The sequence below is a fragment of the Lytechinus variegatus genome, chromosome 3 (genome assembly GCF_018143015.1).
Source record: "Lytechinus variegatus isolate NC3 chromosome 3, Lvar_3.0, whole genome shotgun sequence".
NCBI classification, from domain to species: Eukaryota; Metazoa; Echinodermata; class Echinoidea; order Temnopleuroida; family Toxopneustidae; genus Lytechinus; species Lytechinus variegatus.
In genome coordinates, this window is record NC_054742.1 from 52,528,064 (window position 1) to 52,541,120 (window position 13,057).

The 13,057-nt window shown below is 35.6% G+C and overlaps 1 long non-coding RNA gene across 1 annotated transcript; it reads right to left on the reverse strand.

Moving 5' to 3' along the window:
* Positions 1-7,452: 7,452 nt before the first annotated feature.
* Positions 7,453-11,748, reverse strand: LOC121411329. Its single transcript, XR_005969450.1, has 2 exons — positions 11,666-11,748; positions 7,453-7,523 (listed from the first exon to the last, which is right to left on the reverse strand). It is a non-coding gene; the product is annotated as an uncharacterized LOC121411329 (long non-coding RNA).
* Positions 11,749-13,057: the final 1,309 nt, after the last annotated feature.

The window sequence follows — 13,057 nt, forward strand, 5'->3', positions numbered from 1 at the left end:
ACTGCATATCCAATAGGTAATTCATGTTTTATTTCCAAACAACTGTGTTTTTTTTGCTTTTTGCACATGAGTGCATATGTTGCACCCCACAGTCACCCCACCAGTTTGTAGTATGATGCTACGCCTGATTCTCTGGACCGCTCGCTATCACGCTGGTATATGCTGTGGCCTGGTACGGGTACGTCGACTTAAATCAAAACTGTTTTCATCAATGTACGAACGTGATACTGAACGAGCGGTGTCACCACTTCCGGTGAACTAGGAATACGTTGCAGTCGCAGACAATCGAAAGCGTACTTATATCAGGTTGTGGTGTGCCTGATCATGCGCATGCATCCAGTATGGACATTTGCTCTGATGCATATAGATGTGAAGGTTTCGTCAAACAGAATTAATGAGCACTGAAAGATGGTTAATTGCCTATCATTTGCAGTCTTCTTGAGCATTTGTAGAATCCAGCTGTTTTTTGTTTTTTTACACTACCCAAATCATTAAAATTTAATGCAGTCAAGAATTCCTCCAATACTGAATATGCACATCAATGTGAAATGTAGAAATTTTATTGCTTTCACTGTCATCATTCAGTCCCAAAATTATTTTATCATATTATGTTGCTTTAATTACATTTTATTGCTTAATTTTCTCTGAGACACACTGCTAATTCTTAAATTTCTCTCAGAGTTTATATCTCGGTGCAGTACATGTATATTTCTATGGGAATTAAAAAAAGACTGGTATCACTTCTCTTTGACCAAGACTGCCCTCAATGGCTTATTGATATCAGATTGTGATGGCTGGTGGTTAAGGTTTTTTTTTACACCAGTCACTTTTGTGGTGATCAGATTTTGCAAACCTGCTAACACCCTTGACATTGCTGAATAGATTTAGGGTCAACAGTTACTTTTTACAATGTATAGTCTAGTCAGTTGCAGTTATGAGAAATGATATAACTCTCACATTTCAGAATACTCATTCAGTCAGATGAATACTTATTCACATTGAGAATTATGGAAATCAGAGCAAACAAGAATGGCCACAATGCAGATTTGATTGTGATTACATCTGACAACTTTATTACTTTCTTGTTTTCCACATTACCAATTTTAAGAATAATTTGCTCAGAGAAATTTCATTGGGAATATTATGTGCTTGAACAACAATAACCATATTTTTGTGGTTTTCCCTCTTATTCAGCTGTGGTTGTTTTGTCCAGTAAGGTTGTTGCATACTACCTGAATGGAGAAACATGGGTGGAAAGCTTTGCCAAATAAACAATGACCAAAACATGATCTAGGGTTGTAGGTTCCATCAATGTGAAGCAAGAAATACTATCAATGTTATTTTTTCTGTGCCAATTGCTTTCCAAATTTTGAATTCTTAAGAAATTATAAAAATTAGTCAATCTTTTCTGCATATGCTTCAAAACATGTAATCAAGCTCCATTCACATACAATATCATATAATTCAAGCCAGTGAAAAACACAATAAATCCCCAACTTCAAGGCTCTCAAATTTGAATGTTTCTAAATCAAAGTCAGTAGTGTAATGCTTGAAACTTACATTGTTGTATTTTGCCTCCTGGGGCCTGTTGCATAAAACTTTTTACCTGAGAAAACTTGTAAAAACTGAAAACTAAGGTTAGTCTGATTTCTGCCATTGACTTTAACTCGGCAAAAACTCTGGTTTAAACAACCCGAGTTTTCTCAGGTAAAAAGTTTTATGCAACGGGCCCCTTGTGGCTTTCAAATAATGTATAGGTTTATTGACTTCCAATATGAGCTTTAATTTTGTTTGTATGTATGGAAAGTATGACTGATCAAGGAATGTATTGGTGGTCATATTATTTTGCATTTGACATTTCCTGCTTGAATAGTTTATCTTTATATTAATCTCAGTTATCTAAAAGCTGGTTTCAATTTGACCCCATTCTCATCTACTTAAACTATTTTAGTGGAAACCAATTTAGTAGAAATCAGTTTTTTAATGTGTAGTGGGGATGCTTTAAGCGATCTTAAGTGGACTTCCATGGACAGTTTTTCCTGGTTTAACCCTAAAAAGACTGGGGGCTGATTCAGCCCCCCCTCGACATTTTCCGCGATAAATCTGCCGCGCAAATTTTTTTGACCGCGTCGCTCGCTGACTTTTTACTTTCAAGTCTCGCGCAACTTTTGAGACCAAAATTGTGACCCCCGGGTACGCGGTTCCGAAATTACGCAACATTTCGTAAGTGCATGCAGACCCAAAATTACTCAAAAACGTGAATTTGTGTACAAATCCAATGCAAATAGTGTTTTAGCCAAAATTCATAAATGTATCATTATTTTTCCTTTTACTGCTTAAAATCAATTGATTTTATCTTTTTTATGGTCAAAATAAAGTCCCCAACAATTTCCATTGAAAAAACAATAAAAAACAAAAAGTCGAAAAACAAGGAAATACATAAGAAATTTAGAAAACAATAGAATACATAAGAAAATAAATGTGATGTTTGAAATTTTTTTGAATAAATTTGATCAGATGCCTATCTAGAGTATGTGAAACAAAAATTAGCATTTCAGGGGCATTATTTTATTAATTAGAGCAAACTTATGATTTTACGCATAAATTAGCATAATTAATGAGACATGAGATTTTTTGCAGAATTTGATGTTATAGTCTTGTAGATAATGCCATGGGTAAGGCGTGTGCCAATTTTCGTCACGATCGCGCGATCGATGGCCGAGATCATAAGGGGGGGCTGAATCAGCCCCCCCCCCCCCAGTTTTCTTAGGTGTCGAAATAGCCCAGTCTATTTAGGGTTAAGGATTTTTAAGGACTGAGGACACAACCTTGCGAACTTCGCACGGAAGTATGAGATGTGTATGTTGGACAAACTGCTTAGTAAACACTTTGTCTACGATGCAGTTTCAAATTTTGCATGAAACATGCCACTCCAATGAGAGCATTCCCAGAGCAACAAGACAAATTTACTTAAGTTGTTCTGGAAACCAGTTTAAGATATGGTAAAGAGGACACTAGCAAACCAGTTCAAGAAAGTAGATTAGAACAGGGTCTTTAAGTAAATAGAAAGTGGCACAAAGTCTTCAATTTTTTTGTTAACCAGACCAAGTAAATAGTGATGACACAAGAATGAAATATAGAGTTGCCCAAGTTTTAATCTCCAAAATTATTTTTTGACTTGGGCCATTATTTGACTTATCCATATAGTAGGGAAGTTCTTCACCTTATATCAGGCCTCTGGTATAGTACTAGAAATATTTTGTAGAAATATGAAGAAAACAAATGATGTAATGATTCTCTGAATCTTTGTAAATATTTTTTTTTCTTATATATCTATATGTATATAGTTGAAAGGTATGTTATTTTGATCATCACATGGATATGCTCAAAGAGAATCACTTAATAAAATCTTGTGCCATTCAATATATTCATAAGTTATTTCAAAATCATAGTTTGTTTATAATTCAAAATAGAATATCTTTCTGTTCTGAAGAAAATCAAGACAAACCTTGCCCAATTTCTATAACAAAATTTGGCTTTTCACTTAAAATCGACCTAGAATCATTCAGCCTCAGAACTTACATTGATATATTACCTATGGATACCGGTAATCTTTTTCTTGAGAAACACCCACAGAATATTTTCAGATCTGAATTCAACTTCAAAGTTTCACAAGTATTTCAAAGATAATAAGATGGCAATCTGTTTACTGCTATCCAGTTCCTGTTGATTATTTTAATATTCTATATCATAGCTCATCTGATTATTGACCTTATACTGTCTTATCCAGATTCACATCACTAAAATATCCCAGTTGTAGATCCATGGGATTTTGTGAGAGGCCCACTCCCCCCCCCCCCACTTGAAAAAAAGGAGGGATAGGGAGAGTGGAAAGAGAAGAAAGGGAAAATGGAGAGAGGGAGAAACAAGAATAATGGTCAAGGTGAGAGAGAAGAAAAGCAGGGGGGGTTAAGAAAAAAAGGACAGCCTCTGTGCATCAGCCTTAATTGGCTCAGTCAATGTCTCTGCTTCAATTAATTGTTCACAACCAAGCGGAAGAATGAAACACCAGAGTTGGGGCATCTAGTGACCACCAAGTTGCGTCCAACGGCAGATTCAGTGACCATGACCATTCACCAACAGACACCAGTTGGTAACATTAAAAATCAATATTTACCAATAACTTGTACAGTATATCTTACAGAAACATCTTTCTCTGATGATTACATCGGATCCAACTTCAAAATTTGTTCGAATTTTCTCTTGCAATCATGATTACAGACTTGCAATCATGATTACAGACTGGCAATCATGATTACAAACTTGTAATAATTTAGATCACATTCAAATGCTTTAATTTCAATTACTTACTTTAATATAATGTAACATTTTCAAAGATTTTTTTAACAATCGTTTGTATAATTCCCTGAAAATCAATGTCAAAATTCAAAACTTTTAATATTCATCTGATATATGTTTAAAACATTTTATAAAAATTTCAAGAAAGTCAGTTAAATTAGAGAAATGTAATTTCCACTTACAACTGACTTTCAGAAAACAGGCTTAATGGTTACATTGCATATGTATCTGGTGTCATGGCTGTAAGAAACTGCAGCTCAAAATCGGCAGCAATTGCTGTTTTCCAATTAATGTAACTGAAGATATTTGTCTTCAAAATGATAATGGCAATTCTCTTCTTTTCACTGCAATGTGCACATGGCTTATGTGCCAACCAAAATAAAAAAGAGGTGTATAAAATATCCACTGAGAACTACAGGCACACAACCTCTTGCCCTAAAACATCCAAAGCAGCTGGCCAAAAGCAAACATTCGATGCACACAACAATAATAGGACCTGTTCAAGGCAAGGTGCAATCACTGCCCAGACTATTTGGAACAGCAAAAGTGATGTAAATGAGCTAGTCATCAATGCCACATAAGAAATTCTTCTCATTGCTATGTATAAAACTTCCTCTCTTTTGGCATCCTGGCTTGCATACAGGCTAAGATCAATATAAAATGCAAGCAATCAATGTGACATCAATAATTTATTGGACCTCAAGAGTGCTTCATATGTTATTATCATTTCCCTCGCCTTGCCCCCCCCCCCCTTCTCCCTCTCTCCCACTATAAAAATCACTTTCCAGTCCCAGTATCTCATTAACATCATCCTTTCCCTCACAAATTGCAACACTCCATGGCTTTTGTAATAGGGAAACAAACACACATTTGTTCATTTCAAATAACTCAAGTTTTTAATGAAATTTGCTGATCCTGACATCAGCATTTTCAGATTCACAATGACCTTCCATACCATAAAATGAACCTCAAGTGATGAAAATATCATCAAGAGCAAAAATGTTTCTTCAAATAAACATGTACAAATAAGAATGGTGGGCTGTCATCATATTTAAGCATTTTTAAGGACAGCTCGATTATAAAAAGCTGCATTTCAGAATGATACCAATGACAACCTCATTGACATAAGGGATGCTTCAGTATAAACATGCAAATACTCATCAATATGAAAAATTGCCACTTGATCAAATACTACAACAATCAACAACAAGCAGCTCCCCTAATGACGTGTGGACTAAATTGCCTTTTAGGTAATGTATCAATTTGCATAAATTTCAATGATGTCCAAATTAGAATGAAGGGTATTCAATTGCAGACTTTACACTGATCCTACATCACAGAAGTAAGTATGACATATATTATAAATAATTCCCATGTCGATCCGACAAACACAATGACATACATGTAATTATATTTCTTTTAAAGAGTTCACATAAATATAGGCATGTTGACTTCGTATTGTAGATCAATGTCAAATCAATCTTGATTTACAATGTAGGTGAGGTTTCCTTAATCTTCCAAAATATCCACTATTGTTTTCAATTTCAAATATTTTTAATGATGTAGTTAACTCTTTGCATATAATATATTGTAAAATATTCTCAGAAAAGTTCATAGTCCTTCAGAACACATTTTTATTGTGTGTGTCATGAAGCACTTTTTTCTTTCTTCTTCCTCTCTTCTCTCCTCTTAGCTTCATCTCTCATCCTTCCCAACTCTCCAAGGGCTGGAGGAATATCTGGTATCTCCTGCATTAAAAAAAAAGATTGTTAAAAGGTACCAAAAATATTGTAGACATTCCAAACCAGTGAATCATACCTGAGTGGTAGAACCTGAAGAAACTAATAACTGCCATCAAAGGTAACTACCATGGCAACAGGAATCAATTGCCAATCAAAATACAGTACTCAATGGAAGTTAGCATCAATGGCAAAGTTATATATCAATTCTAAGTTTTAAGCAACAAGACCAGTGCAAGCTGGATTAACTTACAAATTATCCAACAAATCTTTGGTAGTCTTGTTAAAGGTCAAGTCCATCTCAGAAAAATCAGACAAGCACAATGCTGAAAATTTCATCAAACTCGGATGTAAAATAAGAAAGTTATGACATTTCAAAGTTTCGCTTATTTTTATCAAAATAGTTATATGAACGAGCCAGTTACATCCAAATAAGAGAGTCGATGATGTCACTCACCATTTTTTTTGTTTTTTATTGTTTGAATTATACAATATTTTAATTTTTATGAATTTGACGATTAGGACCTCCTTGCCTGAAGCACAAAATGTTAAAATAATGGAATGCCACGTGTTCAGGGAGGAATGAAACTTCATTTCACATGACAATGACGAGAAAATAAAAATATTTCATATAATAAAATACAAAAGAAATAGTGAGTGATGTCATCAGTTCCTCATTTGCATACCGACCGAGATGCATACAACTGTTTTGTGAAATGAAGCGAAACTTTAAAATGCCATAACTTTCTTATTTTACATCCGATTTTGATGAAATTTTCAGTGTAATGCTTGTTGAATTTTTCTCTTTTTATTCAAATCAAGTTTTTGTTGGGGTGAACTTGTCCTTTAATGGGTTGGGCCGTTGGGGGACAAGCAAGATCAAGATCTACTTTTATGTGTTTTTTTTATTATAAGTGTCTTATTATTTTACAATCAAATCAAAATACTTCAAATGAAATATAGACAATGGATGTCAAGATGAACCCTAAGCATTTGATATGGGATGAAGACAGACATATTTCATTTTTTTTTTATTTGATAAGAGCAACATACTTCAAGAAGTATTAAGACAAGACAATAGAGAAATAAACAAATAACAAACAATTCATCTTACCAGTTCCGGCTTATAATATGAATGTACCATCTGAGCCCCTAGGAACATGGTCAGCATACTGGCCGTCATGAACTTGAGATATGGGAACCAGTCAACACCTGCCGGCATGTTGAAAGACTTCTTCAACAACAATTCAAAAAGCTTCTCCAAAATTACTTCTTCTTAAAAGTGTCAACTTCTGGCCAAGTCAATATGCCAGACACTTTATTTCAGTTTGTTTGTCATTTACAGTGTTTTTAGTTACTCCTTATATTCTTCCTCCAATCGTTTTGCATAGCGGCGTTCTGATTCTTTTCGCCTGTACACATCATCTGCAACATACAAAGGATAAAAGGAAGAGAGAAATGACAAAGAAATGGAGGGAGAGAGCAAGCAAGCGAAAGAGATGAACAATTCACACCTTCAAAATGTCTACAAGACTGCCTATCATTATCTGCGTTCTGTTGATGCGGTTTCTGTTCGTAGGAAGATAAGTGCCCTGAGGGACTTACTTACTTTCTTTAAAGTAGACAACCAAAGAATCAAAAGTATTTTATAATGACTTTTTGTGGTCATCATTGTAAAGGGGAAGTATAACTAATCAGATATATAACTTCACTTTTTAAAATAGTGATTAGAGTTTGCAGAAATCCGCTCTCAAAAATGACTTAATTTTCATGGCATGTTTCTGCCTTCGTCCGTCCTCTGGCGAGCTCCAGCTGAGTGACGTCACACCAAGAGCAGTGAGCAGCTGAGCTGACAGCAGCCCATTGAAGACGATCTTTCCAATCAGCGTTTTTTGCTCTTAGAATTGTTTATTCCTCTCAAGATTGGTCTTATTACATAGATAAAAGTTTGAATTTTCTGAACAGTAAAATGAAATGCACATTTAACATATTTTGGTAACCGATATTTAGCTTAGAAAAAATTATTTGTTTTCAAGAAATATACGTGAATAAACAAAGCATATTTTCACTTAGAAATCATGCTTGCACCACATTGATATTATTATCAATATAAAGCATAGACATTCGTCTTCACGACTGAATAAAAATTATGAAATTTAATCACGTAGCAGGTTCAGGAACCACAAAAAACACGGCAATATCCATCGCGAAATGATTGAAATTGCAGTTGGATTGCCGAAGCATTGCGAGGCAACAGCAGCGAACGTACTTTGTTTGTATATCATTGTGAACCCAGGAGATTTAGAGACACGGTCTATGGACAAATCTGTACGCACGTTGAATTTTTTTATGAGTGCGGGGATCCTGGTTCGAAACTCTTTGATTTTTTTTTGGTTCGGGATTTTTTTTTAAAATTATATTCCTTCCCCGTTCCTACCAGCTCTTTTTTCTCTTTTTATTTTCATGTGAGATTCTAATCAGTCCTGTATTTATTAAACCTTACTTCTTAATTGCTGCTTTTGATTTTCAAGTTCTTGATTAGATTCTCTACTTAAATCATTTGGGCAGCAACTCACTCACTCACTGACTGGAGTGGAGCAACACACTGCAGTGGACAATCGGTCTTTACAGTCCACAATTCAATAAAAACGGGCAAAGGAACACACTTCTGATTCACGTTTGGTCTGAAGTTGTCGAAAACAGAAATTGAATATCACATTACATGAAGAAAACGGTAAATTCAGAAGATATTGAACAGGTCAGTAAGGTGATTCAGTGCATGATGCACAGAGAGATGATGAGCTCGTCGATTGTGTGACGTCATTATTCTTGACCGTTTTCGGCTGCGTGATTGTCGGTCTGGGGGGCTGAGAAGGGTGTCTAATCATTTCATTTCTTGCATTTCCACGACATCTATAAGACTTTTTAGTGACATATTTGTGTATAAAAAGACAATACCTTTCCATCCATATATAATTTGTCTATAATCATCACTTTCGTGAATTTTCTTCATGTGTATACTTTAATAGGGCTGGAATTCTCCTTTTTCCCCGTTTTGATGTTTCAAGTTTTAAACGTGGGGATTTCCTCATGCCTACCAGTAGATTCCCCACACACAGGATTGTTTCAGAGAGCAAGTGGTCTACTGACTCGTACTTTGCAACTCTTCCCTAGTGAACTCATGATTTTATTTTTATAGTGCTATGTACCTGTAGAGGTGGTAGTGGTGGTTGATATCTTCTAATGGTACAACAGGTGCGAAAGTACAATCAGTAGCCCCGCCTCAAAATGTCTTGCATCTATACTTGTCAAGATCAAGCCTCAAGCTACGAGTAGGCAGTTCGGTGAAAAGCCACTTTCAGAATTTGTTTCAGCAACTGTGCACCCATGTAAAACAGGTGTCACACTGAAGGTTTTATGATGGTTGATATATATATTTGTAGTTATGGTAGCGTTCGATGGCGTATATAGGCCAGTGTTATAATCGAAAAAAGAGGACAAGAAGACGATGCTCATTCAGTTCCAATATAATCATAATATTTACCCTTTCTTGATGGTAGAAAGGAATTAATGATGAAGTACAAAAGGAATATCAATGGGAAGTATACAAATGAAGAAATATAAACAGTATAATGTGAACGCTATAGGACTCCTTTGTTAACGGCCAAGGGATGGGCCAGGAGAACAAACTGTGTGATTTTATGCGGGGTGGAGCGGTAGCTAATACCCCCAAAATCTATCTCTCATATATTTTGTACTCTGTATTTATACTCTGGACTTCATATGACAATCACGTTTCTATATTCTTGGACCAGTTGACTCATACTATTTCTGGATAAGAAGGAAATGGGTGTGTTTAGAAAGACCACAGTGAGTGAGAGTGGAAGAGAGAGACTGGGAGAGAGAAAGAGAGAAACCCTGATTCTGTAATGGTCATTTTCATGGAAGAAACCTTGTGTGACGTAGTGAACAAGTGGACATAAACAAAATAGTATTGGGTTAGTGAACTCTTTCGATTACAGTTCAACTAATGTTTCTTATTTTAAATCATATATTGATTATTTCTAATCTACTCTTACATAAGTATGAAGCCATTGCAGGAGGAAAAAAATCCTATCATACCATGAGAAACTTTGAAGTTATATGAATAAAATGACATATAATTCAATGGCATACCTTGCCTCACATTGCACTTTTAGAAAAGGGATTACACAGTCCCATTCATTGCATTTTGTGTACATGTATGGCAGTGAGTCCAAACTTCGCGCGTGTCCATACTTCGCGGACGATCATTATCTCAAAAACTAGCCAATATCCTTAAAATATGACATCATCAACATGAAAAGCGACCTTAAATTACCCTTTGGTGAAAGTTTCTTTACAATGAGTTCAGTATTCATGAAAATATTGGCAAAAGATCAGTAAATTTGTCACCGCCAGCACCCGTTTTGAAGAAATCTGATATTTTCAACAAGCATCACGATATCATCATGTTGCAACTTGCAAGCAGAAATCATCAAAAATGTGACTTAGATGTGGTACTAACCGATTCTATAGCATTTTGCCATCAATCTGATATATTAATATATATTTCACTTTTTGAGTTTTTGTTTAAATCTCTACAAAATCTTTGGTGCGCGAAGTTAGTTCTCACTTTTTCTGAACAGTTTTCCAGCACAGCCCACATTCGCCGATCGGAATAGAATTTTGAGATCACGATACCGGCAAAACCCCTTGACCTACTTCACATTTTCGTCTATGATTTTATAGTTTACGATCTTGCCGTTAATGTGGTAACTATTTCTTGAATTGGTTTTGCATAAATTATATTTCGTGAAAAAAATTAAGCCTGATGAATATTTTTGAAAAGTGTGCGAAGTTTGGACACCCCATCAACATCATACGTTAAATCTACTTTTGCTGTAATTTAAATATCTGCACATTTGATTCTCCCCTTTGAACAGGAATATCTCTGTCAATATTTGACATCATGAGTTTAAGCACCATTCTTTTTCTTATTTCACAATCTTTCCAATGTTATCAAATTTGTTGGGATCCCTTCAAGATTTCAGACAAGCCTTCAATCATGCCATGGTTTCAATATTTTTTTTTGACAGAACATGAAAATCGGGGATTCAACAATGAACAAAATCTACATATTTCCCCCTGTAAATTGTAATATCTCCCTCAATATATCACAAATGAGTTGATTGAAGCACCATTATTTCACAATTTATTTTTACTTGCACGCTGTAAGTGTAAGCAATTTTTTATCGGATAATGTACATACACTTGCACGCGCACCAGTACGACAATACACCAGACGGTGGACTGTAATGTTTCCAGAAGAAGAAGAATTTTTCCAATGGTATCAAATTTGTTGGAATTCCTCCAAGATTTCAAAAAATCACCGAACTCCCATCAAACACACACACAAAAAATCACTCATGGGACTAGGAATTCAAACTTACAAAAGGTTTCTTGCCCTGGTGCTATTCTAGCATTAATCATAACCCATTCCAGTGCAGCTCCTGTAACGAAAAATATAGGTAAGAACCTATACACACCGAATGTCTTCTTTCCCGGCCACTTATTGAAGATTCTTCGAAGAGTTTTACTATAAAACATTCTTGCCGACGATAATTACGCAAACACGGGCTCATGACATAGGGAGCATGCGCAGCGCAACAACAAGCATCGATCATGAACCACCCCCGCCCCGCCCCCCCCCCAAAAAAAATAATAAATAATGGCATTCACCCCACAAAGCCAAATAAATTTATTAATCATTTTGAGTATAAGTGCAATAAATTTCCTCTATTTTTGTTGTTGTTTTGTTTCATTTTCATCACAATGTCAGTAAATTGCGTACCAAAAGCATACTTGACATTGTACAGCAGTAAAACACGCATCAAATTGACTCCGTCAAGTTCACATTTTTCACGGGAAACCATTTTTGTCTCACCTGCGAAGCAAAGTGAGACTATAGGCGCCGCTTTTTCCGACGGCGGCGGCGACGGCGGCGGCGGCGGCGGCGTCAACATCAAATCTTAACCTGAGGTTAAGTTTTTGAAATGACATCATAACTTAGAAAGTATATGGACCTAGTTCATGAAACTTGGCCATAAGGTTAATCAAGTATTACTGAACATCCTATTAGAGTTTCATGTCACATGACCAAGGTCAAAGGTCATTTAGGGTCAATGAACTTAGACCATGTTGGAGGAATCAACATCGAAATCTTAACCTGTGGTTAAGTTTTTGAAATGTCATCATAACTTAGAAAATATATGGACCTAGTTCATGAAACTTGGACATAAGGTTAATCAAGTATCACTGAACATCCTGCATGAGTTTCACGTCACATGACCAAGGTCAAAGGTCATTTAGGGTCAATGAACTTTGGCCGAATTGGGGATATCTGTTGAATTCCCATCATAACTTTGAAAGTTTATGGATCTGATTCATGAAACTTGGACATAATAGTAATCAAGCATCACTGAAAATTTTGTGCAAGTTTCAGGTCTCATGATTAAGGTCAAAGGTCATTTAGGGTCAATGAACTTTGGCCGAATCAGGGGTATCTGTTGAATTACCATCATAACTTTGATAGTTTATTGGTGTAGTTCATTAAACTTGGACATTAGAGTAATCAAGTATCACTGAACATCCTGTGCACGTTTCAGGTCACATGACCAAGGTCAAAGGTCAATGAACTTTGGCCGAATTGGGTGTATCTGTTGAATTACCATCATAACTTTGAAAGTTTATGAATCTGATTCATGAAACTTGTACATAAGAGTAATCAAGTATCACTGAATATCCTGTTTGAGTTTCAGGTCACATGATCAAGGTCAAAGGTCATGTAAGGTCAATGAACTTTGGCCATGTTGGGTTTTTTGTTGAATAACCATCATATCTCTGTAAGTTTATTGGTCTAGTTCATAAAAAGTGGACAT